Source organism: Cololabis saira, chromosome 4 (genome assembly GCF_033807715.1).
Source record: "Cololabis saira isolate AMF1-May2022 chromosome 4, fColSai1.1, whole genome shotgun sequence".
In the NCBI taxonomy this organism is placed as follows: domain Eukaryota; kingdom Metazoa; phylum Chordata; class Actinopteri; order Beloniformes; family Belonidae; genus Cololabis; species Cololabis saira.
Window position 1 is genome coordinate 38,875,654 of NC_084590.1, and position 27,784 is coordinate 38,903,437.

The window sequence follows — 27,784 nt, forward strand, 5'->3', positions numbered from 1 at the left end:
GTACAAACCGGGCGGTTTTGAATAAAGCCATAACTCCACACTCTCTGAGAAGTGTTTCAAGGACCACACTTCATAAAGCACATCGATATGGCATGGATAGAAAACCGTGGCTCCAAACAGTCTGATTATGGGAATATTCCCCCAAAATCTCACCTATTTGCTGAAAGCGACTTATTCTGTGCTACTATGTGTAATTTGGGGTTAACCGTTTTCAAAGACAATGGAAAAATCCCCTCTGAGTTTCGCAACATCTTTCAGCGCAGGCTTGTGGTTTGCATTTCATCTTTGATTGTTGGGTGATTAAGTCTGCAGGGTCAGATCAGTTGTGGCTGATTGAAACTTATTCATGATTTAAAACCTTGAATGTTTTTAAGTTATCTTTCACCCTTGGCAGTGGTGGACAGTAACGGAGTAAATTTACTTGAGTACTGTACTTAAGTACATATCCAGAGGATTTGTACTTGAGTATTAGATTTCTTTGGTACTTATTACTCTTACTTGAATACATTTCCAAGACAAATATTTTTACTTTTACTCGAGTAAATTTCTAGGAAGGCTGAAAAGTACTCGTTACTTTCAGGTCTGCTCTTTTTTCTGCTTCCCTAAAATCCTATTGGACACAAGCTGTTTTTGTCAAAGGAGGAGACCTATCACAGTGCACGCTCTCCACTGGGATGTACGTAAAGCGGAAATACGTCAAGCCTCCTCAAAACGATACCGCCAAAGTAGCCTGCGTTTGTCAAGACAGAGCCGCATCAAGTCAAGACAGAGCCGCAACAACGGCTACGCCTGCGTCAGGAGAAGAAAGACAATCCGCTGAGTCGACTGAGTCTGATAATGAGCCGGACTCGGAGCAGGGACTTTCACAAAATCCTTGGCCGTATCTTAACTCAATGTTTGAGTTCGACCGAGTAAAAAACGAGGGCACAGACAAACCACAGACAAAATAAAAAAATTTAATTAAATTAAAAAATATAGTAATTTACTGATGTGGAAAATAAGAAATTTACTCTTACTCTTACTTTTACTTAAAGTAAATCTAAAAGCATTTACTTTTGGATACTTAAGTACCTTTAAAAGCAAGTACTTTTCTACTCTTACTCGAGTAATATTTTGACTGAGCTACTTTTACTTGTAACGGAGTAAATTTTGACCAGTAGTATTTGTACTCTTACTCAAGTACTGGGGTCGAGTACTCTGTCCACCTCTGACCCTTGGAAGAAAAAAAAAAGTAGACAAAAAGCTGGAGAAATTAGTTTATGTTTTTTAGCTTGTTTTTTTTTTATTGCTTGTTTCCTCTGGATATCAACAACTGAACTGTTCAGAGAAAAAGAACTTAACTTTGATTTTTGTTTGTTGGTTTGTTTTTATCATATCCCTTTACCCAGTACACGAAACATCTGAGCAGGAGACTGAAATCTCAAGTTTCAAACTGATTTCTTAAGGGAAAAGAGACAACAAAAAACGCAAAAGAAAACTGCAAGTTATTTGTTTGGAAGTAAAGTGACAAAACCAAAGAAATGTACAGTATATACTGTATACTCCCTCTTAGACACCACTGATGCAACCCAGATGTTCTTTTTGTGAATTGGGAGGAAAATACGTGTGTACAGTCCCCTTAATCTGCCTAATATGTAAAATTTAAAACAGTTATGAAAATATTTTCCCATCGAATATCCTCCAGATGGGTGAGCATGTTGAGCTGTCTAGTTCTCTTCTCTTCTTTGTCTGTCAATATTTCCCAGATGACAGCGCAGACTTCCTGATCAGATTCGGTTGTTTTCATATGAGGCTCTGAGTCCATTTCACTTATTTCACAAAGACAGTCCAGAGCAGAAACCTGCTGAAACTTGGCTGAAGTCTAATCCGTATCATGGAGATCAGGAGTCTTGATTTTTAATCTTCTTTTTTCTTTGTTCTTCCACTGAGCATTTCTTTAGCATTAAATAAGCCTTCCTATTGCACTGGAGGACAGAAAAGTGGTCTCTGGTCACTGACATCCTGCCAGATTCGTGTCTGTTCCTTTAAAGCCCAACTTGCTGTAACTTGAAACAAAATAAACTGTAATGTGCAATCATATTGCCTGGGCTTTTCCAGGATCATGAGGCTTTTGTCCCAGTAGCAACCATATTCTATTCTGACTCAGGAACTTCAGGAAAACCAACAGTATTCTTTCAGCAGTCACAAAGAAAAAAGAATAGATCAGTTTCACCAGAGAAATGACAGCAATGGTTGAATTTTCATTTTTTTCCATTAGCTTCATTTCATTTATTTCAGTCAGACGAGTCCCATCATAAACATTTCAAAGCCTTTCCTAATAATAAGACACTAGAGTTGTGGCATCTTGGCTCTGATCTAATAAATCCCCACTTTTAAGGCGTACATAAAGATATTGAGGGGTAATGAAAATAACTTAATCTCCCTTCTGTGGAATCGGAGCCTACAAGTGGAGCCTGGGAGGAGGTGGGATTTGAAGAGACAGCACGAGCTTGACACGTGAACGACATCAGCAGACACGTGAGAGGCGAGTGCGTATTACTCCTTAGATATACCTGTAAGCACGATGCTACGGTGCAAAGTAACGCTGCAAACAGAAACAAACGCCGCTGCAAATAAAATAAACGCTTAGCAAATAAAATAAACGCTGCAAACAAATAGAAACGCCGCTGCAAATAAAAGAAACGCTGAAAATATTTTTGCTGTTTTTGCTGATGCACCAGTGTTTTTATGTGAGAGGTGTTGTTGTTTTTGTTGTTTTTATCATTAATAATAATGCCAAGAATAATCTAAAGTGTGGATAACAATAGTTATTTGGATGAATGTGAAGTGGAAGCTGTTTGTGGCGGTCAGGGACTTCTCCTCTCACGTAAAAAACGCTGGTGCATCAGCAAAAATAGTCCCCGGTAATTCACTTCTGTTGTGGCTTTTTTATTTGCGTCGTTTTATTTTCAGCTGCGTTTCTTTTTATTTGCAGCGTTTCTTTATTTTGCAGCGGCGTTTGTTTCTGTTTGTAGTGTTACTTTTATTTTCAGCAATGGCGGGTCTCGGCCACCGTACGATGCTGTGATTGGATTAAACCAAGTAGAGGGGTGAGTGCGAACATGTCAGCCTCGCTTCAAGGAGTTGACACATTAATGTTCAACAATTTTTCTATTACAGACCTGGAACAGATTCCAAAGAGATTGCCATGGGGGTCATTTAATGCTAGTGAGGAGATAGAAGAAAACGTATTGAAAATGGTTACTGGACTAACGAGTCTATCATTTCTTCAGCTTACAAAGTAGTGATGCACCGATTGTTCGGTAACCGAAATTGTTCGGCCGAAAACGGCAAAAAAACACTTTCGGTGTTCGGTGGAATAAGTGGCGGGAAAAAAACGAACAATTAATAACGGCGTTGTAAAATAAGGAAATAGACTGGCCGCTCCGTCCCGTAACGTTGCGCACTACATAAATCGTTGGCCAACCAAAAACTAACCCCATAAGAATGTTACCTAACATTCACCAGGAGGTGGAACCAAAACAACATAATGCTGGGAAATAAAAAAAAAATCATTTTTTTATGTTCAATAAATATTTTCTACCTTGTAATTTTGTAAAAGATTTTTTTCTTTGAAAGGCATGCCTAAATCAAATGTATTTGATTTATGCAATGGTGAAAAAATTGGCAAAATAAATGAAAAACTGCTGAAGAACCATGTTCGGTATTGTTCGGTATTCGGCCAAGTGTTTATTATTATTTTCGGTTTCGGTTTCGGCCACAAATTTTCTTTTCGGTGCATCACTATTACAAATATTGATGTTATTCTTTATCCATCCATCCATCTTCTTCCGTTGATCCGGGTTGAGTCGGGGCGCTGGGGCCAGTATCCTAAGCAGGGATGTCTCCCAAGGGGTTCCCGCCTCCCGGCAGGACCGGCCTAGAAGACCTCACCAGGGAGGCGTCCAGGAAGCATCCTCACCAAATGCCTAAACCCCATAATATGGCTCCCCTCGATGCAAAGGAGCAGTGTCTCTGCTCTGAGCCCCTCCCGCATGACCAAGCTTCTCACTCTATGTCAAAGGGAGAGCCAGACACCCTGCGGAGGAAACTCATTTCTGCCACTTCTCTTGGCTCCTCCTCGAGCCACCACCTTATTGTGGTGGAAGGGTTTGCATGTTCCAGTGACCCCAGTAGCTCAGTTGTTCAGCGCATTATGCCCCTGGTAGGGTCAGCCAAGACAAACAGGTCCTAGGTGAGGAGCCAGACAACGCACGGCTCAAAACACCCCTTACAATGAAGAAAAGGAGGGATTCCCATTTTCCTTTGCTCGGACGGGGGTCACCGGGACCCCCTTCTGGAGCCAGGCCTGGAGGGGAGACTTGCTGGCAAGTGTATGGTGGCCGGGCATGCACCCATGGGGGCCAGCCAAGCATGGCCCGAAAAGACAGCGTCGGTCCCCCTTCCCATTTGCTCACCACCAGTAGGAGGGGACGTGGAGATCTGGTGAGCTGGGTGGTTGGCGAAGGACCCTGGTGGTCCGATCCTCAGCTGCAGAAGCTGCCTCTAGAGACGTGTTTGTCTTTATACTTCCTAACTCTGCAAGGCCGTCTGTACGTCTAAAATAACCTGAGCAACAGTGAAAGAAAAAGACCCGGCCCAACGGCAAACCTTAATAATAAATTAGTAATCAATGCCTGTTGTCAGAATTGACCAAAGAAGCTGAGTGATAATGTTGCAGAATCAAAGACTAGAAAGATGGAGAGATGTTTTGCAGCTGGCCATGTTGAATTTGTTTTTTAGGGCAAGTCCCTTTAAAGGCACATCAACTGAGGATAAAAGTGTTTAATTAATCACATCAAATAATTTACAGAAGTTAGTCGTTAACAAGTTACTGCTCCATTATTTACAGCCTGAACATGTTTTAAATATTACACTTGACATGATAAAGCGATGCAGTATGGAGAAGGCACTGCATGATGCAGACAACGTGTGGTGAGTGGAAAGAATTACTGTACGGTACTTGTCGTAATCTGTTTAGGATGGCTGAGGGGATGGGGGGGTGTTATCAAGACATGTTACACGCAATTACCTGGAGGAAATGTAAGACTATTTAGTATCTCCAACTAAAGATCTTCATGTTTCCAACAACAAACAATCAAAAAGATCAATAAACATAAAAATATTAAGACTGAATATTGAGGTCACAGCGATCTTCCTCGGTTGGACCTAGTCACGTTCAGCAGTCTTATTAAAGGACAAACTAACACACACCGTGTGGGGTCACTCTGGAAGCTGTTCAAAGGAAAACACATTTGGTTTTCATACCTTAGAGTTCAAGCAGCACGCTTCCAGCACGGAGGCGCACCCGTAGCCAATTGCCATGGGAATAATATATAAACTCCTTATGTGGACATTGTGGGGGGTTTGTTATAGGTCAAATCTTCCAACTTTACAAAATGCCTTTTTTCATCTTTTAATCCATTGCCTTGTCAAAGTTATGATACATTTTAATTGCATGCTTTTTTCAAAAACCGGAATTAGCATTAATTGCAAATAATTTACAAAATAGGCAGCTTTTCTGTTATTTATGGTCATTAAAACGAGGTAAGTGAAACGTAAACTATAATGTATTCTATTGACAATGCCAGTTTTGAGTACTTTTTGCTTACATGTTGATGTAATCGGTGAAAATGAATATATATACATATATATATATTTAGTCTTGGTCATGCTGGAAAAAAGGCTATTTTCTCATAGCCTCTGTAAGTTTTAATATGGTAATGGATAAAAGTAGACTTACTATAAGGCATAATTAAATAAATAAATTATAAATGCATTCTGCAAATGTTCGTAGTATACCTACTTTGTTATTTACCTGCAATAATTAGCTGCAGCACCAAGTCATTTATTTTATGTCTGATACTGTACATGTTTTATGAGAAAAGCTTTATGTTTTATTAGAGTTCAAGTGCAGCTGCAACTTCTGCTTTCTACTTTTAAACATGATCAATTCCTGTCATTTTATTTAACAAAATGTTTGTCTAAAAAACATTTTTTCATGAATGACATGTTGTTAGGAGAAAGCTAATACCTAATTCTATAATGACATACAGCATTTTCAGTCAAGTGCAGCTTCTCATCTCCTGCACAACAGTTACACCTCAGGAGAAGTCCTATGTGAAGTAAAACAGAGCTGGTTAGAACCATGACTCATCATAGTGATTTTACTTCGTGTTTATACTATAAACAACTCTTTAAAACTCAATCACCACCTGCTATTGAATAAGCTGAATAATATGAATCAGGTTATCTCCACTGCCGGTTTCTTACATACACATTGCACATTTTGCATTCTGATATGACGTCTTTTTTTATTACGTTTTTCTGAAAACCTCTCATTCTTAAAAGACCAATCACCCTCAAAAGGCTTAAATAAATACTGGACAACATTTTCTTGTTTCTTGAGGACCTTCCATCCAGACGGTATCATCAGTGGTGATGAAATGCTAAAAAGTAGAACATAAAAAGTTATGCCGCAAAAGTTTGTGGCATAATTAGCCCAAGATGCAAGTAATAACACAGAATAAAACAGTTTAAGGGTCTAATAAGACTCTAAAGCAGAGTAATTTTAACTTAGTATTTGCACAAAAAGTGTATAGAAAAGGTCTGTACAAGAATATGGCTGGAAGAGGCTGGTCTGAAGAACAGCATGGCTGCATTAATCATCGCAGCTCATGAACATGCCTTGAGCACAAGATTGATAGAGGCCAGAGTTTACCACACCACACAAGATCCCAGCTGCAGACTGTGCAAAGATGCCCTAGAGATAATTCAGCACATAACAGGGGGGGTGCAAGATACTGGCAGGTAAGGGAGTCATGGACTAACACAACCAGGTAGTGGTTATAGTGTACAGGAACATCTGCACTGCATATGGGTTAGAAGTCCCCAAGTCAAGGTGGGCGATGCCTTCATGGGTGGTGGACAATTAATGAGCAAAGATCCTGGGGGACTTCCAGATCCAGACAAATAAACTGATAATGGCTAACCAACCGGACACTGTAGTCATCCACAAACACCAGAAGAGAGCAGTACCAAGTGTTGACGGAGCGATGAAGAAGATCTGGAAGTAGTTAGAGCACTTGGAGAGGTGTCCATATGTATGCATGTATGTAAACTTTTTCAATTTAACTCATTTTGCTTCTCATTCCCATCTAATAATAGATGTAAGACTTAACTTAAGGAGTTAACGGTAGAAATTTGCTTTAAGTTTGAGATTGTTGGGTAAAGGTGTACTACTCACTAGGCCTGTGTTGAAAAAATCTATTTTCTGATTCTAAATCGATTCTCATATTAATTCCTAAAAATCGATTTGTATGTCTAAATATCGATTATTTTTTTTTAATTAATTTTTTTTTTTTTCTCTCATCATTACATTTTTGCCTGGTGAACTTTAATCCCAGTAGTCCCAGTAGTTTTGAAAACTCTAAATGAACTTTTCTTTAGAGAAAATGCTTATTTATTTCTTAGTTATTTCACAATAATTATTGTGAAATTATTATTTCAATAGTTATTTTACAGTCATATAATCCAGGCAACACTAACCCAAATCAATATCAATATCGAATCGAATCGGATCGAATCAAATGGTGATAATCGATTCTGAATCTTAAGAATCGGAATCGAATCGATTCTTGACATTTGAATCGATACCCAGCTCTTCTACTCACGCTTAAACAACGTTGTGCATCCATGAGGTCTGAACTTTATTGCTATCTGTTTCTACTTCTTTTTAAAAGCCCATATATATAAAACTTTGGGAGTCACTGGCAATTGACCTGTACTGCGGTTTGGTTACAAAGAAAGAAAAAGGAAATACTGCAGTCGGAGTTGTCACCTGGCGGAGACGTTGCCACTGCTCCTGCTCAGGCATGAGGGGCCTCCCTGTCACAACCAAATGGCACCAGCGCCTTGTTGTTTTTCCGAATGTGAGTTGTCCCCCCCCCCCCCCAACAAGCCACCCCCTCTCCCTCTCCCTCACCCCCGCCTAACCCCCCCAAGACCAGCCTGAAAGAGAGAGAGAGGCGGCCTGGCGCAGGAGTCTTGGCAGCCAGAGGGATCTGTGGTGTGGCCCCTCCTTTTCACTGGGCTGGGATAAGTCAGGGAGTGTGGCGCCTCTGAGGTTAGTGGGCTGCCTCATCGAGACACCATCTCCATCATGTGCCTATTTTTATTCAATTTTCTCGCATTCTCTTTTTTTTTCTTCTTCTCCCCTACTTGGACCACTGTCACTCCACTTTCAGATCTATAGTTCTGCCTTCGTTCGTCTAGCCCCTTTTACCACTGTCTTCTTCCTCTTGTGTGATGTTCAGTTGTGTGTCAGTGGTGTATACATGATGATGAAAAGTGGAGAGGAAAAAAAAACAACCTCCATGGCTCGGTTTTGGTTTGGATCCCAGTATACACTTGCTTTTTTCCCTTTTTCTGTCTCACAGACGCTTGCCAAGACATTTAGAGCTCTCTGTCACTGGTTTGGCAGCGCTATTGCAACATATATAAAGGGCTGTAGCCCTTATGCACAAATAGAGGCAATGTAAACCAAAGCGCTGCCCAGTTTCTCATGTTTCCATTAGACTTTAATTCACCATGAGACCCTTGCATGGATTTGCAGCGAGATGCATCATTATTGTGCAGCTTTGAAAAAGGCTGAACGGACTTTGTTGGTATAATAAAAATAGAAAATGCCATGATTGTATTTCTGAGGGAACAGATCTTTGCATTTAACCAGTTAATCCAACATGTTGACTCAATTTACATGCGATGCAGTTATGCCACTGTGTTAGCAGGGGGTCCCCGACTTTCAGGAAGGGAGTTTACCATTATAAAGCAGCTGTCCCACATTGACAGTCCCCGCGGACGCAGACACTGCCGTGTTTGTGCTATAAGCCATTCTATACAAGCACATTGTTGCAACTAGTCCAGCATTTTTAACAGCCTGGCAACAGCAAGCTCACGGACTGAAAAGAGTCTAGACCGGACTTCTCAAGAGACCCTTGCTTCACAGTAGCACTTGTGATTAAAAGAAGCATTGCAACGAGGATACTGATGTACTTGTACATAATCCCTTAATTAGGACTGGTTACGAGACTTCTAAATTGAAACAATCAGTAACTACAGTGCGTTTTGTCATTAGTTTAAGGGTCCTAAACACTACCGAGGGTCTGGAACTATCAATATTTCTTTGGTACCCTACTCCAGCCAGTGAGGCGGTTAAATTAATTATTTGATTTATTTAGAAAGAATCTGTTTTCCTCTCTGCATCAGCGATTACTCACCTAACTACCATGGCTAAATGAACTCTGTACCTCAAAAACAGGGGTTTTTACACAAAGTATCCTGTCAGCTGTCCTGGCTGAGCTGAATTCATTTGAATAATTTCCTCTGCAGAAAAGCTTGAATCTGGGGAAATGGTTGATCCATCAATCTAGTCTGACACTAAGCTTTACAAAAACACAGTTCCCCCTCTATTCTTTGTTTTTTGTATATCCAGCTTTTTTTTTTTTTTAAACTGCAAATAGAGGTAGAGCGTTATATAATAAAGCCCTCTTTGGTGAGCCTGGAAAGGATTCAAATGACATGAATTAGTTTGGTGCTGTATGAACCGTTAGTTTCCTTCCCCGTCATCCACAGAGCGCACCACCACCACGGTATTCATTTCCACTGGTTTCCTTCAGCAACCACATCTAAGGTTTCCCCCGGCTTAGGCAGGGTTTGGAAACCAACATACTGTCCAGCGTGAACTAAGTGATGTGAGCATATCAAGCCAGTCTTTCCAGTCAGGGCACGCTGACGTCACGTCATTAATCCCGTTCACTATACCACCCACGCCTTGGAAAGACCACACCAAATCCCTCACTCGGCCCCCGGGCAAAAGAAGGAGTACCCCTGGGATTGCATTAATGAGGCTTATTACATACTATAAACCAGTAATGAACTTCACAGAAGGCTAAGATGTAAGAGTCGACCCAGTAAACAAGGGGTCATAAGCTAGACCTCATGAAAGAAAATCAAAAATGTTAATGAGACATTATGCAAAAATGCAAAGCAATGTCTGTCAAATTTTCCCTTTCAGAGGTCAAGTGATTAACAATAGATCGTCATATTACACACCCTAGCTGACAATTTATTTGGGTTTGGGGCCTACACCACAAGAACACTGACTTGTGGCAGCGGGGGAGTTCATTGTCCTGCCCATGTGCATTTTTGGCATGTGACAGGGCTCAGGTTTGATCCGGCAACCATGCGGACTACACTCACTACTCCACAGCCGCCAAATAATGCTACAATGCAACAATGACAAAAAAAAAAAAAAATATGAATCTGTCAAGCATCTGCCCAAATTTGAACAACACAATATTTGTGGTCAACTGTCTCCACCATACGACGGAGTATTAGGGCCAAACAAAAAAACAAAAAAAGGAAATTAAGAGAATAAAGTCATAATGTAATGAGAATAAAGTCATAATATTACGAGAATAAAGTCGTAATATTACGAGAATAAAGTTGTAATATATTATAAATATATAAATATAACTTCACAAGATGCTCAATATTCTTCATTTTAACACAGGGAGAAGATGCTCTTCCTGTTAAGAGTTCTCATAAATTACCACTTTATTTTCATAATATTATGACTTTATTCTCATAAATTACCACTTTATTCATTACGACTTTATTCTCGGAATTTTACGACTTTATTCTCGTAATGTTACGACTTTATTCTCGTAATGTTACGACTTTTTTCTCGTAATATTACGACTTTATTCTCATAATATTACGACTTTATTCTATTACGACTTTATTCTCACAACATTACGACTTTATTCTCGTAATTTTACGACTTTACTCTCATTATATTATGACTTTATTCTCGTAATTTCCAAATTTTTTTTGTCTTAGCTTGGCCCTAATACTCCGTCGTACCACCAGACTGAATCCCTGCAAGAACAATACTGAACCACTTCAGTGTTGTTTTTTGAAAAAAGTGATGTTTTCAACAAAGAACTTAAGATCTAAATGGTTAAGTTGCTACTTCAGATGACAGGAGGCTCTTGAGGGAATAATGAATGACCTAAGTGGTTAAAATGGTTTACAAAGTCCCGAAAAGCTACAAGCCCAGCTTTGTGACCACGAACACAAACAGGTACAGTGGCCTCTGGAGCTGTTTTCTTGCATACTTCTTATCATAAACTTATTTGCACAATCATGTCAAGTGACCTTAAGGGGCTCATTTAGCAATTACTTTCAGAGAGAACTCAAGGTCAAATGGAGGATGCCCAAATGCAGTTAAAATGTGTCTCAGGAGACAAAATACAATGCATGTGTGTGAACATCTATTATTGTGTATGAGTATTTTCTGGATTCTAAATGTTTAAATCTTATAGTTTGTCTTTTGTAACTTGTGCAAAACATTACTTTGCTGACTGATCCTTCTTTTTAAATACCTTTATACTTATATAATGTGTTTGAAAAAAAATCACCATCATCTACAGACTGTGTCATAAAAATGAAGCCCGTTTCTTTGAGCAAGTTCCCATTTTCACACACCTGAATATGTCATTACTTGAACTCAACCAGACGCCCACACAAAGGATTATAAAGTCAGTTAAGGAACGGGTTTATTTTTGGCTGATACCCCGGTATGGATCTGATGTGGCTGTAGTTTTGTCTTTCATGTATGTAAAAGACAAAAAAAAAAAAAGGAAATCTTTTACGCTCACAGGTTCTTAGTTCTCGTTTTGATGCAACCTCCTCTTACTTCACAAGCTCGGGATAAGTCCTGCAGCGTCGTTCCACCTTCCCCAACTGGGAACAAAACAACACTGAACCAGTGTGGTCCTGTTTGTTTCCATCGTTTCTTTTTTCAAACATAGTTTTTGTTATTTTACGAGTTTTTCCATTTCTGCATTTGTTTTGAGATTACTTGTATTTTAACTCAAAATCTGAGAAATATTTAAATATGCTTAAAACTGACGTTCCAGCAACTGTAAAAAAAAAAAAACATTTTCTGAATACTTTTCTCTTCTTATGTCAGTAAGAAGAACTCAAACTAAAAACAAAAGCCCCGTTAGATAAATGTCTCATTGAATGAGTTGATATTGATGAATGCACCACAATAAGCATTTTTCTTATATTTAGGCATGTTTTTATCTATAAAAGGTGACATATGTGATTTCAGGTTTAATTTTCTGTTCTGTAGATCCATCCATTTATTATTTTTACCGATTTGTTCCCTTTTAGGGTCGCTGACCTACTGGAGCCTATTTTCTGTATATTTACTTTTATATTAATACACCTTATATATATTTAAACGCATAACTTAATTTGTTTAGGGTTTTTCCAAATATTTGTCAAAGGGAAAAAACAGGAATATATCAATTATACACATACATTTGTGTGTCCACACAAAGGTAAATAAACCGATCACAACACATCTTAAATTACACTGACAAAAACACACATTTTTCCTGAAAGATTTTGTAACGCCAGCCTCATCTTGAAGTTGATGTTACGGTAGTGTTTCACTAAACCTGAGACACATCCTGTTTATGCAGACGGACGCCTATTCGTCTAATGAAAAATCTTCTTGAGAGTTTGCCCAGATATGCTTTGTCTAGTCTGAGGAAAAAAAAAAAAAAACACTTGTGCTCATTTTTTTTTTCATGCGGCTACATTGTGGGAGATAAAAAGCTGAATTGATAGTAACGGTCTGGCGGCTTCTGGCGACATGGGGATTTACTGTAGGTGTGGGGTAAGTCTGTGTCTGATGGGAAGTGTTTCTGAGGCTGATAGCGCCTTCTCTCCCAAGAAGGAAAAACTGGGCAAATAGAATCTAATCACGCTGGCGCTTCATTAGGGTGTCCTCAATCTATTATCAGAGCCCAGGAGTGCTGCGGGAAGTGTAAATCCATTCAGGGAGATTAAAACCAAGGACAAAGACTTCTGAGTGAAGATGGGACTTTTAGAGAGAGGAAATCATGTCGATTCCCCCATGTGTGTCCATTATGACGGATGCAGAGGCCCGGCCACCGACAGCATGTGAGTTTAGGAGGGCGAACATGCCGAGTAAACACATGGAGTCCTCTGCCACTCTCATGACATCCCCTCCAAATGGAAACCTCAGTCGATATACAATATACATCCATCTGATAGCCCGGTTTATACTACATGTTTACACACCAGGAAAAATGTAACCTCTCAAGGCCAAGAGATCATTATGTTTTGTTATCTCCAAACAAACATCCCAGACTCGGCTACATGTTCTCCAGACCTGGAGGATGTGTTGATATTGTCATGTGATAGCTGAGACAGCAAGACAATCCCAAAAGAAACAGGAACAGGCTCTGAAAAAAAGACAGCGTAACTCTAAACAGGCCACTATCTTCAAAAAAAAAAGGAAAGGTTAAAGAAATGGTAGCGAAAGCTAGGGCTGGGCGATATATCAAGATTTTAATATATATCGATATATTTTCAAACACGATATGGTACGAGACAATATCGTTTATATCGATTTAAAATTTATTTTATTTTTTTTTTTTTACATTTTTTTTTTAATGATTTTGATATAGCTTATTTTGTGACAAATTGACTTGAATGTTTTATTTGAGATTTGAACAAATGTTTTGTTATTTGCACAACTGTCAACCTCAGTGGAAAAGTCTGCCTGTTACTGTCTACATTGTATTAATTACAGTGTATTTTAATTTAATTTTTATGCAGGAAAGGAATATTTGTTTTATTTTATTCAAGAAGCATTTTTATTCTATATATGCAGGCAGTTTATTTTTATTTCATTTGTTTTATACATTTTGATATTGTGCAGACCTCTGTTAATAAAGGAACCTGTGTGACATTTGGCACGAGGCTTTGCATTAAAACTGACTGTTTTTTTAAGGGTTTGCCTCAGAAAAAAATGAAGCTAACAGAGATGCTATGCTATAATGCTTTGGGGGAAACCCCAATTAAGGCACAGAAAAAATATCGAGATATATATCGAGTATCGCCATTTAGCTAGAAAATATCGAGATATGACTTTTGGTCCATATCGCCCAGCCCTAGCGAAAGCTGAGGTTTCAAAAGTTCAGTTCACCTCTGTTCAAAGCCTTCAGGGGCAGCTCAAGCACAAAATACTTCAATTATCAAGACCCAGGTACTTGCGGATGGCTATCTCATGGAATCGACGGGGTTCCTTGTTCGGGCCGCTCTCTTCTCCCTTGTTTCCAATATTGTCATGGTAACAGACCACCTCTAGAGATTCATATAGACACTCTATATGCTTTCACACTCCCGCTTCATGAGGAGATCGCCTCCTTTTCCCCCTCAGCATCTGCTTTCTTTCTCATTCTTCCTTCCACATCCCCCTTTTATCTCAATTACTTTCCACTCGCCTCATTTAGTCCTGTTTTCTGCTCAGTTTTCTATTCCTCGGCATCGTCATGACTTGTTTGGTAGTCTTTTGCTTAATTAAAGAATCTCAAAACTCACATTTTATGCATAATAAGTAGCAGCCGGTCATTAAAGAATTTTCAAAAGGCTTAACCCTATAGCCAGTTTTGAAACGCTGTAATTAAAATATTGTGGTATTTTTAAAGCTGAAATCACAAGCAGTTAATCATTAACTCAATTCTAACTTGGTGTGACTGAAAAAAATAAAAGTTGCTTCTTAAAGGACTTTTCTCTTGCAGAGAAGAAAGAGAAAAAAAAACAAAACTTTCTGCAGTGTGTCAGAGCTTGGCCCAGTCCCATAACGGCGGTGGAGCCCTTCCCCCAGCTCTTCAGTAAAAACTTTCACCATACGTCTGCGTGGATGTGTGTCAGCGTGATGTATAAAGAGCGGAAGCAGGGCACGGAGGAGCGGGAGGAGCTGAAATACACAGCAAGAGTAAAACAAGGCTGAGGAAAGCTTGAAACAGCTCTGCTACCTGAAAATGTGTTTTTTCTTAAAAGCAAAGTGTGCATGAGCAGATGCTTTGGATGTGGTTTATTTAAAGTAAGATGCAAGAATAAAAACTGAATCGTATCAAAAAAACAATTAGACTGCAGAATCAGTATACTTGTGGTAAAAAAAAGACACATACACACACACTTACACACACTGGGGAAAGGCTCATAAATAAAAAATGATGCAACAACAGGGATGACAGCTACAGCAAAAGAGGGAGAGCACTGCTTAAAACCAGCTAAGATTTCAAGCCTGAAAAGAAGACCGATTACTTTATAAATATTTATATGCACAGTCATGATACTTGATAAATGATTGCTCGCTAAACTGACCCTGTCAGAGCATTTTTTTTACGCCTCTTAGAAGTAAAACCTTAAAATAACTGAACTTTATTCAGATGCACTGGTGCAACTGAAACTGTTTGTGCTTGCATACAAGTATCGTTGCAACATTTAAAAGTGTATTTTATATTGGATTTTTTAGCAACACTGATGAATACCTGCAGCTAATGTTACGGGTGCAATAAGGCACATCACGTCAAGCAGAAAGCTGGTAAATGAGAGTGTGGCAGCTGCTTCTCCACTGGAGTATCAATGTAAATTTGGAATGATTCAGTCCACTCGCCTTGGTAGCAAAGTGCCCAAGAGAAAAACCTGCTCAGTGACCAGCAGGAGACTGAGACAGAAGTACAGTACTCGGCCTAAAGCTATTCCACTATGCTATCCCTTGACATACAACTTTCTGGTTAACTCCAGGCACCAAACCAAAGATCAGGTTTGCAAATACAAGATCATTCATTCACATCTTCTCAGCCCACAGCCTTTTTTCACTGACACTGCATGCGAATATCAGCACCCTCCACATGAAAAGTGAAGTTGTACTGGAGCCACTTTACTGAAGTGTGCAAAAACTCAAGCTCTGAAGGTGTTCAGCATCTGTCACAGTGGAGCTGAGAGAAGAGATGATTAAAAAGCTCTCCTGTCTGTAACGAAGAGCTGCTACATCCGGACCAGCAAATGTTTAAAGAGGAGATAACACAGTACTCTTGCCATACTGGGATTTAAGAACTTTTGTAATTGCAATAGGATCTGATGAAACATATACTGTATAATTTAGGTGTGAGGAGAGACAGCATCTCAAAGGAGATGTCTAGAAGCCTTCAGCCCTGGCGATGACGCACCGGCTCACTGAACTTATCAGTATGTTCTTTCTCAACAGTGCATGGACTGACTGACCGCATGTCTGTGCTGATTTTAAAGTTTGAAATGACTTTGTAGAAGCCGCTGCAGATAACCCACATTTTTTATGGAAAATTAAACATTATGAATATTTTTTCACACTTCCTTTAAGCGTAATAAGCTAGTAATAACTTGAAAGCCTGAAAGAGAGCCTTTGTAGTCCTCGTACAGTTAACACAAAAATGTCAGGCCGCATTCCCAGCTGCTGAGTAACCTGCCAGAGATAATCACCTGTGCATCTGGCCTTCAGTTGAATGGAAAGATGCTTCAGAGCAACGTCAAGAACATATACAAGCTGTGATATTAGGGCTGGGCGATATGGACCAAAAGTCATATCTCGATATTTTCTAGCTGAACCGATACTCGATATATATCGATATTTTTTCTGTGCCATAATTGGAGTTTCCCCCAAAGCATTATAGCATAGCATCTCTGTTAGCTTAATTTTTTCTGAGGCAAACCATTAAAAAAAACAGTCAGTTTTAATACAAAGCCTCGTGCCAAATGTCACACAGGTTCCTTTATTAACAGAGGTCTGCACAATATCCAAATGTATAAAACAAATGAAATAAAAATAAACTGCCTGCATATATAGAATAAAAATGCTTCTTGAATAAAATAAAACAAATCCCCTTCCTGCATAACAATTAAATTAAAATACACTGTGCAATTAATACAATGTAGACAGTAACAGACAGACTTTTCCACTGAGGTTGACAGTTGTGCAAATAACAAAACATTTGTGCAAATCTCAAATAAAACATTCAAGTCAATTTGTCACAAAATAAGCTATATCAAAATCATTATTTTTTTTATTTTTTTTAATAAAATCGATATAAACGATATTGTCTCGTACCATATCGCGTTTGAAAATATATCGATATATATTAAAATCTCGATATATCGCCCAGCCCTACTTCAGAGCAACGTCAAGAACATATACAAGCTGTGATGTTGCATCATAACTCTTCAGTCCGATGTCCCAACTCTGCATAGTCACAGCAGAGAGTCGCACCGGCCCCTGCGCTTCATCCAGACTCCCCACAGCACCAGGGGATTCACAACAATCTAAACAAAGATGTGACCTTTCAACATAGTGTTTAAACAAAGCTGCACACTACTCCTAACATAAATACTGAAGCAACAGAGCAAATTAACTTTATTAATGAGGTGCACAACCCCTGTGATAATTAGAGCTCCTGTTAAATGACCACCTTACACTCAGGAAGTCCTCATTAAGAAGAGCCCTTTTCTTCTTGTTACAACTAAATTGCAGGGGTGGATACATGTAACCACAGAAGGCAGGGGGGGGGGACAAAAGCATAAGATATCTCCTCCCTTGTAACACAAGGAGCATTTCTGGTAAATGTGGCAAATATTTCAACAAATGCACATATCAGTGTGACAGTAGACCACCATGGAGCATCAGTGTACACAAGCTCGGAGTCTGGTTAAAACTAAGCCTGGGTGCCTCTCTGTCTGAAGCCAAGGCAGACAGCGCTGGTGAATCACGATGTAAAAGTGGAGCATTTCTTTCCACAAACCTCCTTCTTCTCCCTGCAGTGTGTCCCTCGTGCTCTGCCTTACAAGATCTGGAAAAACTGCTCACACAGCAGAGCTGGGCCAGGTACGAGCACCGGTGGATATTTGCGTCTGATGTTGTCTGTTTCCTCTTTTTTTGTTTTATTTGGGTGTTCTTTGGGGAGGGTTTCCTTCAAGCAAACACATTTTTTAAGCAGTAAAAAAAAGATTTGAGCTCACTTCTCCAATACTGTTAAAGCATGCACCTGTAAAAGAACTTTGGCTGAATTAAAAGCTGTCAAACAATTGGTTAAAAAAAAGGTTAAGGGGATACGTCAAGCTCTGTTTAGTTCAGGGGTCGGCAACCCAAAATGTTGAAAGAGCCTGATTGGACCAAAAACACAAAAAAAAAATATGTCTGGAGCCTCAAAAAAATGAAAAGTCTTGTATGTATAAGCCTTAGAATAAAGGCAAATGGTGAAAGGCGAAATATCGAGAAAAAAGTCAAAATGTTGAGAAAAAAGTCGAAATTTCGAGAAAAAAGTCGAAATGTCGAGATTAATGTTGAAGTACAATCTCGAGAAAAAAGTTGAGAAAAAAGTCGAAATGTCAAGATTAATATTGAAGTACAATCTCGAGAAAAAAGTTGAGAAAAAAGTTGAAATGTCGAGCAAAAGGTCAAAATTTCGAGAAAAAAGTCGAAATGTTGAGATTAAAAAGGAAAGGAAAAAGGAAGAAAAAAGAAAAAAGAGAAAAAGGAAAAAAAGAAAAAAAAGAGAAAAAAGGGAAAGAAAAGAAGAAAAAAATTAAGAAAAAAATAGAAAAAAAGGAAAAAAGAGAAAAAAAGAGAAAAAAGAAGAAAAAAAGGAAAAAAAGAAAAGAAAAGAAGAAAAAAAGGAAGAAAAAAAAGTCGAAACATTTTTGAAAAAGCTCCAGGGAGCCACTAGGGCGGCACTAAAGAGCTGCATGCGGCTCTGGAGCCGAGGGTTGCCGACCCCTGGTTTAGTTCAACTGGAACGGAAATTTAGCTTTAATGTGTTGACCTCACTCCTGAAACAATACTCTGCATCATATTTTTCATTTGGCCAGCGAAAGTATATAGGACTTATTTCATTGTTAATCCATCTGTACGGCTTAATCAGACCTGGCCGTAAACTCAAACCGGGCAGTTTGAGGGCAGGCACATACGCTGTAACTGTCCTCCTTGAGTTTCGTAGAGTCGGTGACGTTCTTCTCAATCGTTATTTCGTCTGGCAGTCAGTTAAGCAGAAAGACTGGAGCTACAGAGGGGCTGAGGTTGCTGGCAGACCAAAGCGATGCATTCTTTGTAACAGTCAAGTTCTGGATATGGAGGTATTTGCTCAGTGGTTAAGATATTTTAGGATTGAATAAATATAAGAATTCTTTTCTTGAAAGAGACGCGCTTTTTTTTTTCATGAATGTAAAATTCAACATGCTTGGCAAGTGTCTATGTCAGTTACAATAAAGTGCAGCATGGATTTGCCGTTTGTTATGGATTTTTGCGTCCTGGTTGCTGATTTTTCTCACCTGGCAAGCAATGGCTCAGCATCTGCTTTCAAGTCTGGTGGCTTCTGGTGGACAGCAGGGGCCGGGATGGATGAATTATCACAGATTTTTGTTGGAACGGAGGAAATATCATGAGCAGACGACGCTTCCTGATGCCCCGCTTGTTTGGTAGTGCCAAATGCCGTACACATGTGTCGGGGGGAGGGCAGAGACAGAAGGCATGGCAGCCATCATCACAGCCCATCATGAGGTACAGCCTTCTCCCCATTAAATCATCTCAGAAGAGGCAAAGTGGATAACTGTCTCTATTAGGAGGGTCAGGCTGAATGCAACGCTATAAAATGTGACTGTGAGGACACGTGCACCTGCAGCCTGACCTCACTCTGCTGGAAATGTACACCCTTTCTTTCTTGCATCATCAAACTAAATAAGCCTAAACCCGAGTGATGTGGGACCCACAAGGCGGTCCGCTTGGGTCACTCAAAAGGGGGCTAATCGTCCCCAGGCGGGCAGATGTGAGCTATCACCTGCTCTGATCCAGATGTCACCACACCGCAGGGAAACCGGGGGAAGTGAAGAGGATTATCACAGACGGGGAAGCAGCATTGTGGGAAAAGGAAGTGGGAGGTGATAAGAAATCTGGTTAGGGACAAAACAGTGGAGAGACATAACAGCCCGGTGTCAGAGGCTAGATGTAAGACGAGGCATCCACAGCTGCATCCAGCTGCATCCAGCTGCTGGGATGGAGCTTTGTCACTGCTGCCACAGGCAGAGTCCCTCAGCGTCCCTCAGCGTCCCTCAGCGTCCCTCAGAGTCCCTCAGCGTCCCTCAGAGTCCCTCAGCGTCCCTCAGAGTCCCTCAGAGTCCCTCAGCGTCCCTCAGCATCCCTCAGAGTCCCTCAGCGTCCCTCAGAGTCCCTCAGCGTCCCTCAGCGTCCCTCAGCGTCCCTCAGAGTCCCTCAGAGTCCCTCAGCGTCCCTCAGCATCCCTCAGCATCCCTCAGAGTCCCTCAGCGTCCCTCAGAGTCCCTCAGAGTCCCTCAGAGTCCCTCAGCGTCCCTCAGCATCCCTCAGAGTCCCTCAGCGTCCCTCAGAGTCCCTCAGCGTCCCTCAGCGTCCCTCAGCGTCCCTCAGAGTCCCTCAGCGTCCCTCAGAGTCCCTCAGCGTCCCTCAGAGTCCCTCAGAGTCCCTCAGCGTCCCTCAGCATCCCTCAGAGTCCCTCAGCGTCCCTCAGAGTCCCTCAGCGTCCCTCAGCGTCCCTCAGCGTCCCTCAGAGTCCCTCAGAGTCCCTCAGAGTCCCTCAGCGTCCCTCAGCGTCCCTCAGCGTCCCTCAGCGTCCCTCAGCATCCCTCAGAGTCCCTCAGCGTCCCTCAGAGTCCCTCAGCGTCCCTCAGCGTCCCTCAGCGTCCCTCAGCGTCCCTCAGCGTCCCTCAGAGTCCCTCAGCGTCCCTCAGCGTCCCTCAGCGTCCCTCAGAGTCCCTCAGCGTCCCTCAGAGTCCCTCAGAGTCCCTCAGCGTCCCTCAGCATCCCTCAGAGTCCCTCAGCGTCCCTCAGAGTCCCTCAGCGTCCCTCAGCGTCCCTCAGCGTCCCTCAGCGTCCCTCAGAGTCCCTCAGCGTCCCTCAGCGTCCCTCAGCGTCCCTCAGCGTCCCTCAGCATCCCTCAGAGTCCCTCAGCGTCCCTCAGAGTCCCTCAGCGTCCCTCAGCGTCCCTCAGCGTCCCTCAGCGTCCCTCAGAGTCCCTCAGCGTCCCTCAGCATCCCTCAGAGTCCCTCAGCGTCCCTCAGAGTCCCTCAGCGTCCCTCAGAGTCCCTCAGAGTCCCTCAGCGTCCCTCAGCGTCCCTCAGAGTCCCTCAGAGTCCCTCAGCATCCCTCAGAGTCCCTCAGCATCCCTCAGCGTCCCTCAGAGTCCCTCAGCATCCCTCAGCATCCCTCAGAGTCCCTCAGCGTCCCTCAGCATCCCTCAGCGTCCCTCAGAGTCCCTCAGCATCCCTCAGCATCCCTCAGAGTCCCTCAGCGTCCCTCAGCGTCCCTCAGAGTCCCTCAGCATCCCTCAGCATCCCTCAGAGTCCCTCAGAGTCCCTCAGCGTCCCTCAGCGTCCCTCAGCATCCCTCAGCATCCCTCAGCATCCCTCAGCGTCCCTCAGCGTCCCTCAGAGTCCCTCAGAGTCCCTCAGAGTCCCTGAGCGTCCCTCAGAGTCCCTCAGCGTCCCTCAGCATCCCTCAGCATCCCTCAGCATCCCTCAGCGTCCCTCAGCGTCCCTCAGAGTCCCTCAGAGTCCCTCAGAGTCCCTGAGCGTCCCTCAGAGTCCCTCAGAGTCCCTCAGCGTCCCTCAGAGTCCCTCAGAGTCCCTCAGAGTCCCTGAGCGTCCCTCAGAGTCCCTCAGCGTCCCTCAGCATCCCTCAGCATCCCTCAGCATCCCTCAGCGTCCCTCAGCGTCCCTCAGAGTCCCTCAGAGTCCCTCAGAGTCCCTGAGCGTCCCTCAGAGTCCCTCAGCGTCCCTCAGCATCCCTCAGCATCCCTCAGCATCCCTCAGCGTCCCTCAGCGTCCCTCAGAGTCCCTCAGAGTCCCTCAGAGTCCCTCAGCGTCCCTCAGCGTCCCTCAGAGTCCCTCAGAGTCCCTCAGAGTCCCTCAGCGTCCCTCAGAGTCCCTGAGCGTCCCTCAGAGTCCCTCAGAGTCCCTCAGAGTCCCTTAGCAGGCTTTCTGTATCTCTGTCCTTTCACTTCACTCACACTAACCTGCAGCAGACGGTCTGGGCGACAGACTGCACCAATGACGTTTAATGATTCATGAAAAACATATCTTAACTAGGGATGAGCGGTATGGACTAAAATGTATCACGTGTATTGTATGTAATGTAATGTATTGTTTTGTTGTCGTGTTTGTTTTAAGTGGGGTTTTCCCACCGTTTATGTCTGTTTTGTTTTGTTAGGTTTTTTTGGTTTTGTTTTCGTTGTGTTTTGAGGCTATATATTTGGATATCATTTTGGTTCTTTAACGGACCAGCCCCAACTTAAGATAAGAAAGTAATGACATTAAGTGTTTCCTACTTTTTTTTCTTTTTTTTTTTGATAAGTCCCCTTCATCAAGAAGTAGGTAGGAATATTATTTAACTATTTAATTATTATTTCAGAGTCATTGATAGAACAGATAGGGTAGTACTATCTGGTATTCTCAATTAGTGCATTGAGTAGAATTTTTGGTTAGTATATTTGGCATGATTATAGCACTATGAAATATGTTTTGGTATGTATGGACTTTGACTTTTTTTTTTCTTTTTTTGGAAATTGAGTTGTGGGGGTTTGTGTTCTATGTGTCTAAGGTATATCCCTCTTTTTGTGGCTGAAAATATAAAAATACAATAAAAAAATAAATAAATAAATAAAAATGTATCACGATAATTTCTGGCATTTATCCCGATAACGATAAAAAAAATACCAATACAAAAACGTTATCCATGGGAATTTATCCTTCTTTCTTTCTTTCTTTCTTTCTTTCTTTCTTTCTTTCTTTCTTTCTTTCTTTCTTTCTTTCTTTCTTTCTTTCTTTCTTTCTTTCTTTCTTTCTTTCTAGGCTCATTTCTTTCTTTCTTTCTTTCTTTCTTTTTAGGCTCATTTCTTTCTTTCTTTCTTTCTTTCTTTCTTTCTTTTTAGGCTCATTTCTTTCTTTCTTTCTTTCTTTATTTCTTTCTTTCTTTCTAGGCTAATTTCTTTCTTTCTTTCTTTCTTTCTTTCTTTCTTTCTTTCTTGGCTCACTTCTTTCTTTCTTTCTTTCTTTCTTTCTTTCTTTCTGGCTCATTTCCTTCCTTCCTTCCTTCCTTCCTTCCTTCCTTCCTTCCTTCCTTCCTTCCTTCCTTCCTTCCTTCCTTCCTTCCTTCCTTCCTTCCTTCCTTCCTTCCCTCTTTCCTTCACGTACGTTGTGCATGGATTTAACACAGAACCATAAATCATCTTTACACAAAAACGTCATCAACGGGAATTTATCATTTTTACCGCGAGATGACAAATTCTTACCGTGGGGAATTTTTTTGACGGTATATCGTGAACGGTAAAATATCGCCCATTCCTAATCTTAACCCATCATTGACAGATGTGTGCAGGAAACCTTTCCAGCAGGAAACCTCTTACTTTGTCTTTAATCCTTTCCTTACTTCCACATTACAAGCAACAATGCTTGAGACTCAATCACAACAGTGAAGTCACAGCAAAGACTGCGTTTTTTTGCACAACAGTTGCACCTGTTCGACACAGTAATTACCTAATCCATCCAATGGCTCAAACAGGTGACATTTAAAGACCTGATATCTGCTGCTTAAGGCGGTAGCAGAGCAATGACTAAAACAGACGTTCAAAAAATTATATAGGAATCCAATATCAGAGATGGAAAAAAGGCGCAGATGCGGCTTGGATAATTGGTAGGGTTACTGGTTTTGGTCGGCACGGAATTTAAGTCATTGTGAGGAAAAGAAAATGACTGAAATTTTCAGATTGTCATACATATTGTTTTTGGACCGCTTGTCAGAGAAAAGAAAAGGCAACTGGTGAACTGTGAAAAGCATATATTACAACTAAGATACTTCATTATCGATTCAAAAATAGTCAAAATAATGATGAATCCATCCATCCATTTTCTATACCTGCTTAATCTAAGACAGGGTCACGGGGGTCTGCTGGAGACTATCCCAACTTATTACAGGCAAAAGCCAAGGGTACACTCAAAATATTAATCTAAATCTTAATTGATGATCAAAGCCAACACAACAGTATACTGCAGTAGTTAAACTCTTCATTAATTATCTTTTAGTTCTAAAATATGGGCTTTCTGTTGCTTTGACATTAACTTTTGGGGCTGTTTTTACACTATTTCCTCCTGGCTTGTATATTTGACAGTTACAATCTTGCCACAACCTGCTCCTCTGCCTTTGCTGCTTGAGAGCGAGCCAGTGGATTTTGCTGATGGATGTCTGAGCACAATAAAATGCGCTCAGCTGTCTCAAGTCCAGCAACTCTGACCTGAACGCCCACACGCCATCCAGATGTACATCAGTGTTTATGTTCGCTCCACTGCCCCTGCTCGGCCCAGGACTAAGTGCTCAAGGAAGTATTACATTCGCGAACACATTAAGTAGCACATCCAGTTTCCTGCAATTTTACCATTCCCTGAAAATACTGTTACACCGCAGAGCCGCAGTGAAGCTCGGTTGTTAGGAGGAGGAAAAAGAAACACAAGAAATCCAAATGCAGAGTCAGCTTGCCTCAAGCAAAGCCAATCTCGCAGCAAGACAGGCCTGTCTAGTATTAAAAAAGACAAGTGAACATTTCATTTGACACACACACAATCCCCAGCAAAAATGTCTGGTGAGAATTGATTACATGGTTGTGTACCAAAATACCAGTCTGAAATTGGCAATTTCCCTCAACTCCATAATTAGTCTCTTATTTTCAGAAAGCTTAAGTCTTATTTGAGAAAGAAGCAAAAGTTTGCATGTAGAGCAGTCAGATTTGACTTTCATTCACCAAATCATTGCATTCTGCATGGATGCGTTGCAGAGCTTTTGTTTGGGTAACTGTAGTATGAGCTATAATGAGCAGTTTTTTTTATGTGCTATCCAAAGAATCTCTGTGGAAAAAGGGTTGTTATTCAAGAATAAGACAGAAGAAACTCTAAATAAAGATGTAAAGAAATTAAATATCAAAAAGCTGATTCAATTCATTAGGAGAGTGCCTCTTTTATTTGTAAAAAAGAAGGGATAAGACTATTCTGGAGGCGGCACACTTAAAAGAAAAAAGAAAGGGACAAAGGGTAAAAAAAAAAGTGGTGCAGACTTTCAAAAGTGCATGAAGGAAGTTTGAGTTAAGGCTTCTGCAGTTGAAAAGCTCACATCTGAATCCCGCTGTAGCAAGCATTCATTTGGAATATTTCCAAGGCAAAAATAAGCCTTTTTTTCCAAGCTTACACAGGATTGAAGCATGCTTTTAGATATTGGAGTGAACGTTATTAGAACCTGCCTGATTATTGGTGGGTGGTCAGGATGGTACAAAAGGAATACAGAAACTTTAAGGGGCTTGGATGAAAGAAACTCATTCTTTCAATCACCCAAACGTTTTCTCCTGAGCAATTATGAGGAGCCTTATCCTGCAATAGACTTTCATGTGCTTTTATGTTGTCGGGACTGAAGACGGGATTCGGAGCGCCACTTCACTGAGGTAGCTCTTTCGACTTTGTCTGTCTTTAAAGACTCTAGTGCGGAATAATGAATATATATGAGTGTTTCTGTATGAACACCAAAAAAGACTTAACACAGCAAAAACCGAACAGGATCAAGTGATATGCAGTGAAAGGCTAAAGCATCATCAAGTTCCAGCTCAAAACGAAGGAAAACTGAAACTTTGCTCCCTATAACTACAACAATCAGGTGGGGGGTTGCAGCAATGACAAGCGGTTCTTTCTTCCATGAACATACGGGAGGTGACTTTAAAATTTTGGTGCGGTCTATCTTCACACCTTGCTAATGAAAAATGAGGGGAGATCAGATAAGATTTTGGAGGGGGCCAGACAGGAAAGGAAGCCCCCCTGCTCATGTCACCTCCGCCACTCCTGCAAGCACTTGTCAGGGTTCATTTCCCCCACAGCTGCCAAGAGACCCCCTCTCAGCTTTCTACTGGAGCCAGAGCAACCCCCCAAAACAGACAGAGGAACAATTCTTAGCAGAGACTTTCCAAATTAGCCCAAAACCACAATGATGTGTAAAAATGATTCCCCAGTGCAAGATTCTGGCATAACCAACTGAAAGGATTCATGACACCATCGGCAATATTAAAGAAGTAGTAAATAGTAAAATAAATGGCTTATAAGTATGAAAACATGAATTGCCTTAATAAATGTGTGCAGAGACTACATCAGCAATACCACCAAACCCAAAACTGCAAAGGCAATTTAACCCATTTAAAATATCAGATCTGCAACATCATTCAGAAAACTTAAAAAATTGGACACTGTTAGCAAACTAATGATGGAGAATTGGATTAGTTATGCTTCATGAAACACATTCTCCAGAGCCTCTCATAGTTTGTTAAATGTTGCTTTTTTTATGTGTTATATTTGATTCGTCCTTTCAACGATGACCTATATTCTGCTGCAGATCTTACATATTGAATTACAAGAATTATTTCAGCAAATGGATTTTAAGTAACGCACACACACATGCACACACAAACACACGACATCTAATTACACTGTCATCTCAAAACCAATTGATGCATGAACAACAGAAAGTGACAGAATATCTTAGCCACACAACTGTGGAGCCAGACCTCATTGGAATAATCATGAACTGCTGTGCTGATGACCTGCAGAGTAAAATAAATAGGGAAACTTCAAGACTTCTGAATCAATAATGACAATACCCGTATTGTGATGGTTCTTTTGGACAAAAGTGAGCATTGAAAGGGAAAATCACTGAATCTCATCTGCAGAGGGGAATAAAAAGGCGCTCATCAGACGTCTTGCTGTGACATTTGGATGGAGAGCTGGCACCCTCAGTAAGAGCAGCCTGTTCTCACATGGCTCGCCGCATATAGACGTCTGCAGCATCCAGGCAGGCCAAGAGAAGATAGAGAGCAGTGGCTTTTAGGAACTACTTCATACTTGGACCCTGTAAGGCCACTGATCAAGCGTAGCTTGTACTGAGAACAGACTTGGACACAGTGATCACAGAGAATCACAGTTTTCCAAAACATACATATTCTGATATTTATTTGGTTCATTTTCCAGCTTCCATAAACAGTTTCAGAATGCTTCCATTCATCTTTAACCCAGTTTGTGATTTGCAGCTGGGGATATTCACACAAAATCCCTTTCAAGCTTATCTCACTACCTCCAGGCCAGGTGCTGTAGAGGGGCCTGGATTTTCTTTCGCCTCTCCTTCTCCCATAGTCTAACACTGGACCAAAAAACATCTTCTGGGCCCTCTATCTGAACTGCATGCTGTGTACAACTCCTTGATCCAGGCAACAAAACTGCAGACATTTATGAAACAGATTTTGGTTTGAACCTTTACACTTGTAAAAATAACAAAGGCCTGCTTGACTGGAGAAATTACTTGAACGAATTTGACAGCTTATGAGCTTGTTCTCTCTTTCAAATTGCTGTGTTTTTGATACCATGGGCAAAAACTACTTGAGAAAACAATGTTTTCAAAGAAACGAGCCTGCAGCCGAACAGAGTGCTGTAATTTGTCTGAACTTTAATTCATCTTGTCGACTGTGACCATTTTTTTCTCACGCTCAACAAGACTAATTAAGGTATCTTTTCAGACTGAAGTGACATATATTCCTTTAGATAAAGCCCTGAATTTGTCTCTGCCCATGAATACGTGAAAAACCCCATTGTGCCTTGGTTGATGGAGTACTTTACACTGTCTCTGTTACTCTGGAAACCTTTCAAGGGGGGAACGAGAGGACAGCCAAAGCCCAGATCATCTTGGCCTACAGTTGCAGGTAAATCCTCGCTGAGGCTG

General features: G+C 41.1%; 1 protein-coding gene across 1 annotated transcript in view; it reads right to left on the reverse strand.

Moving 5' to 3' along the window:
* The window catches only part of LOC133441927 (protocadherin-16-like), a 109,363-nt gene that overhangs the window by 73,665 nt on the left and 7,914 nt on the right, over window positions 1–27,784 (reverse strand). The gene's annotated exons all lie outside the window — the stretch shown is intronic.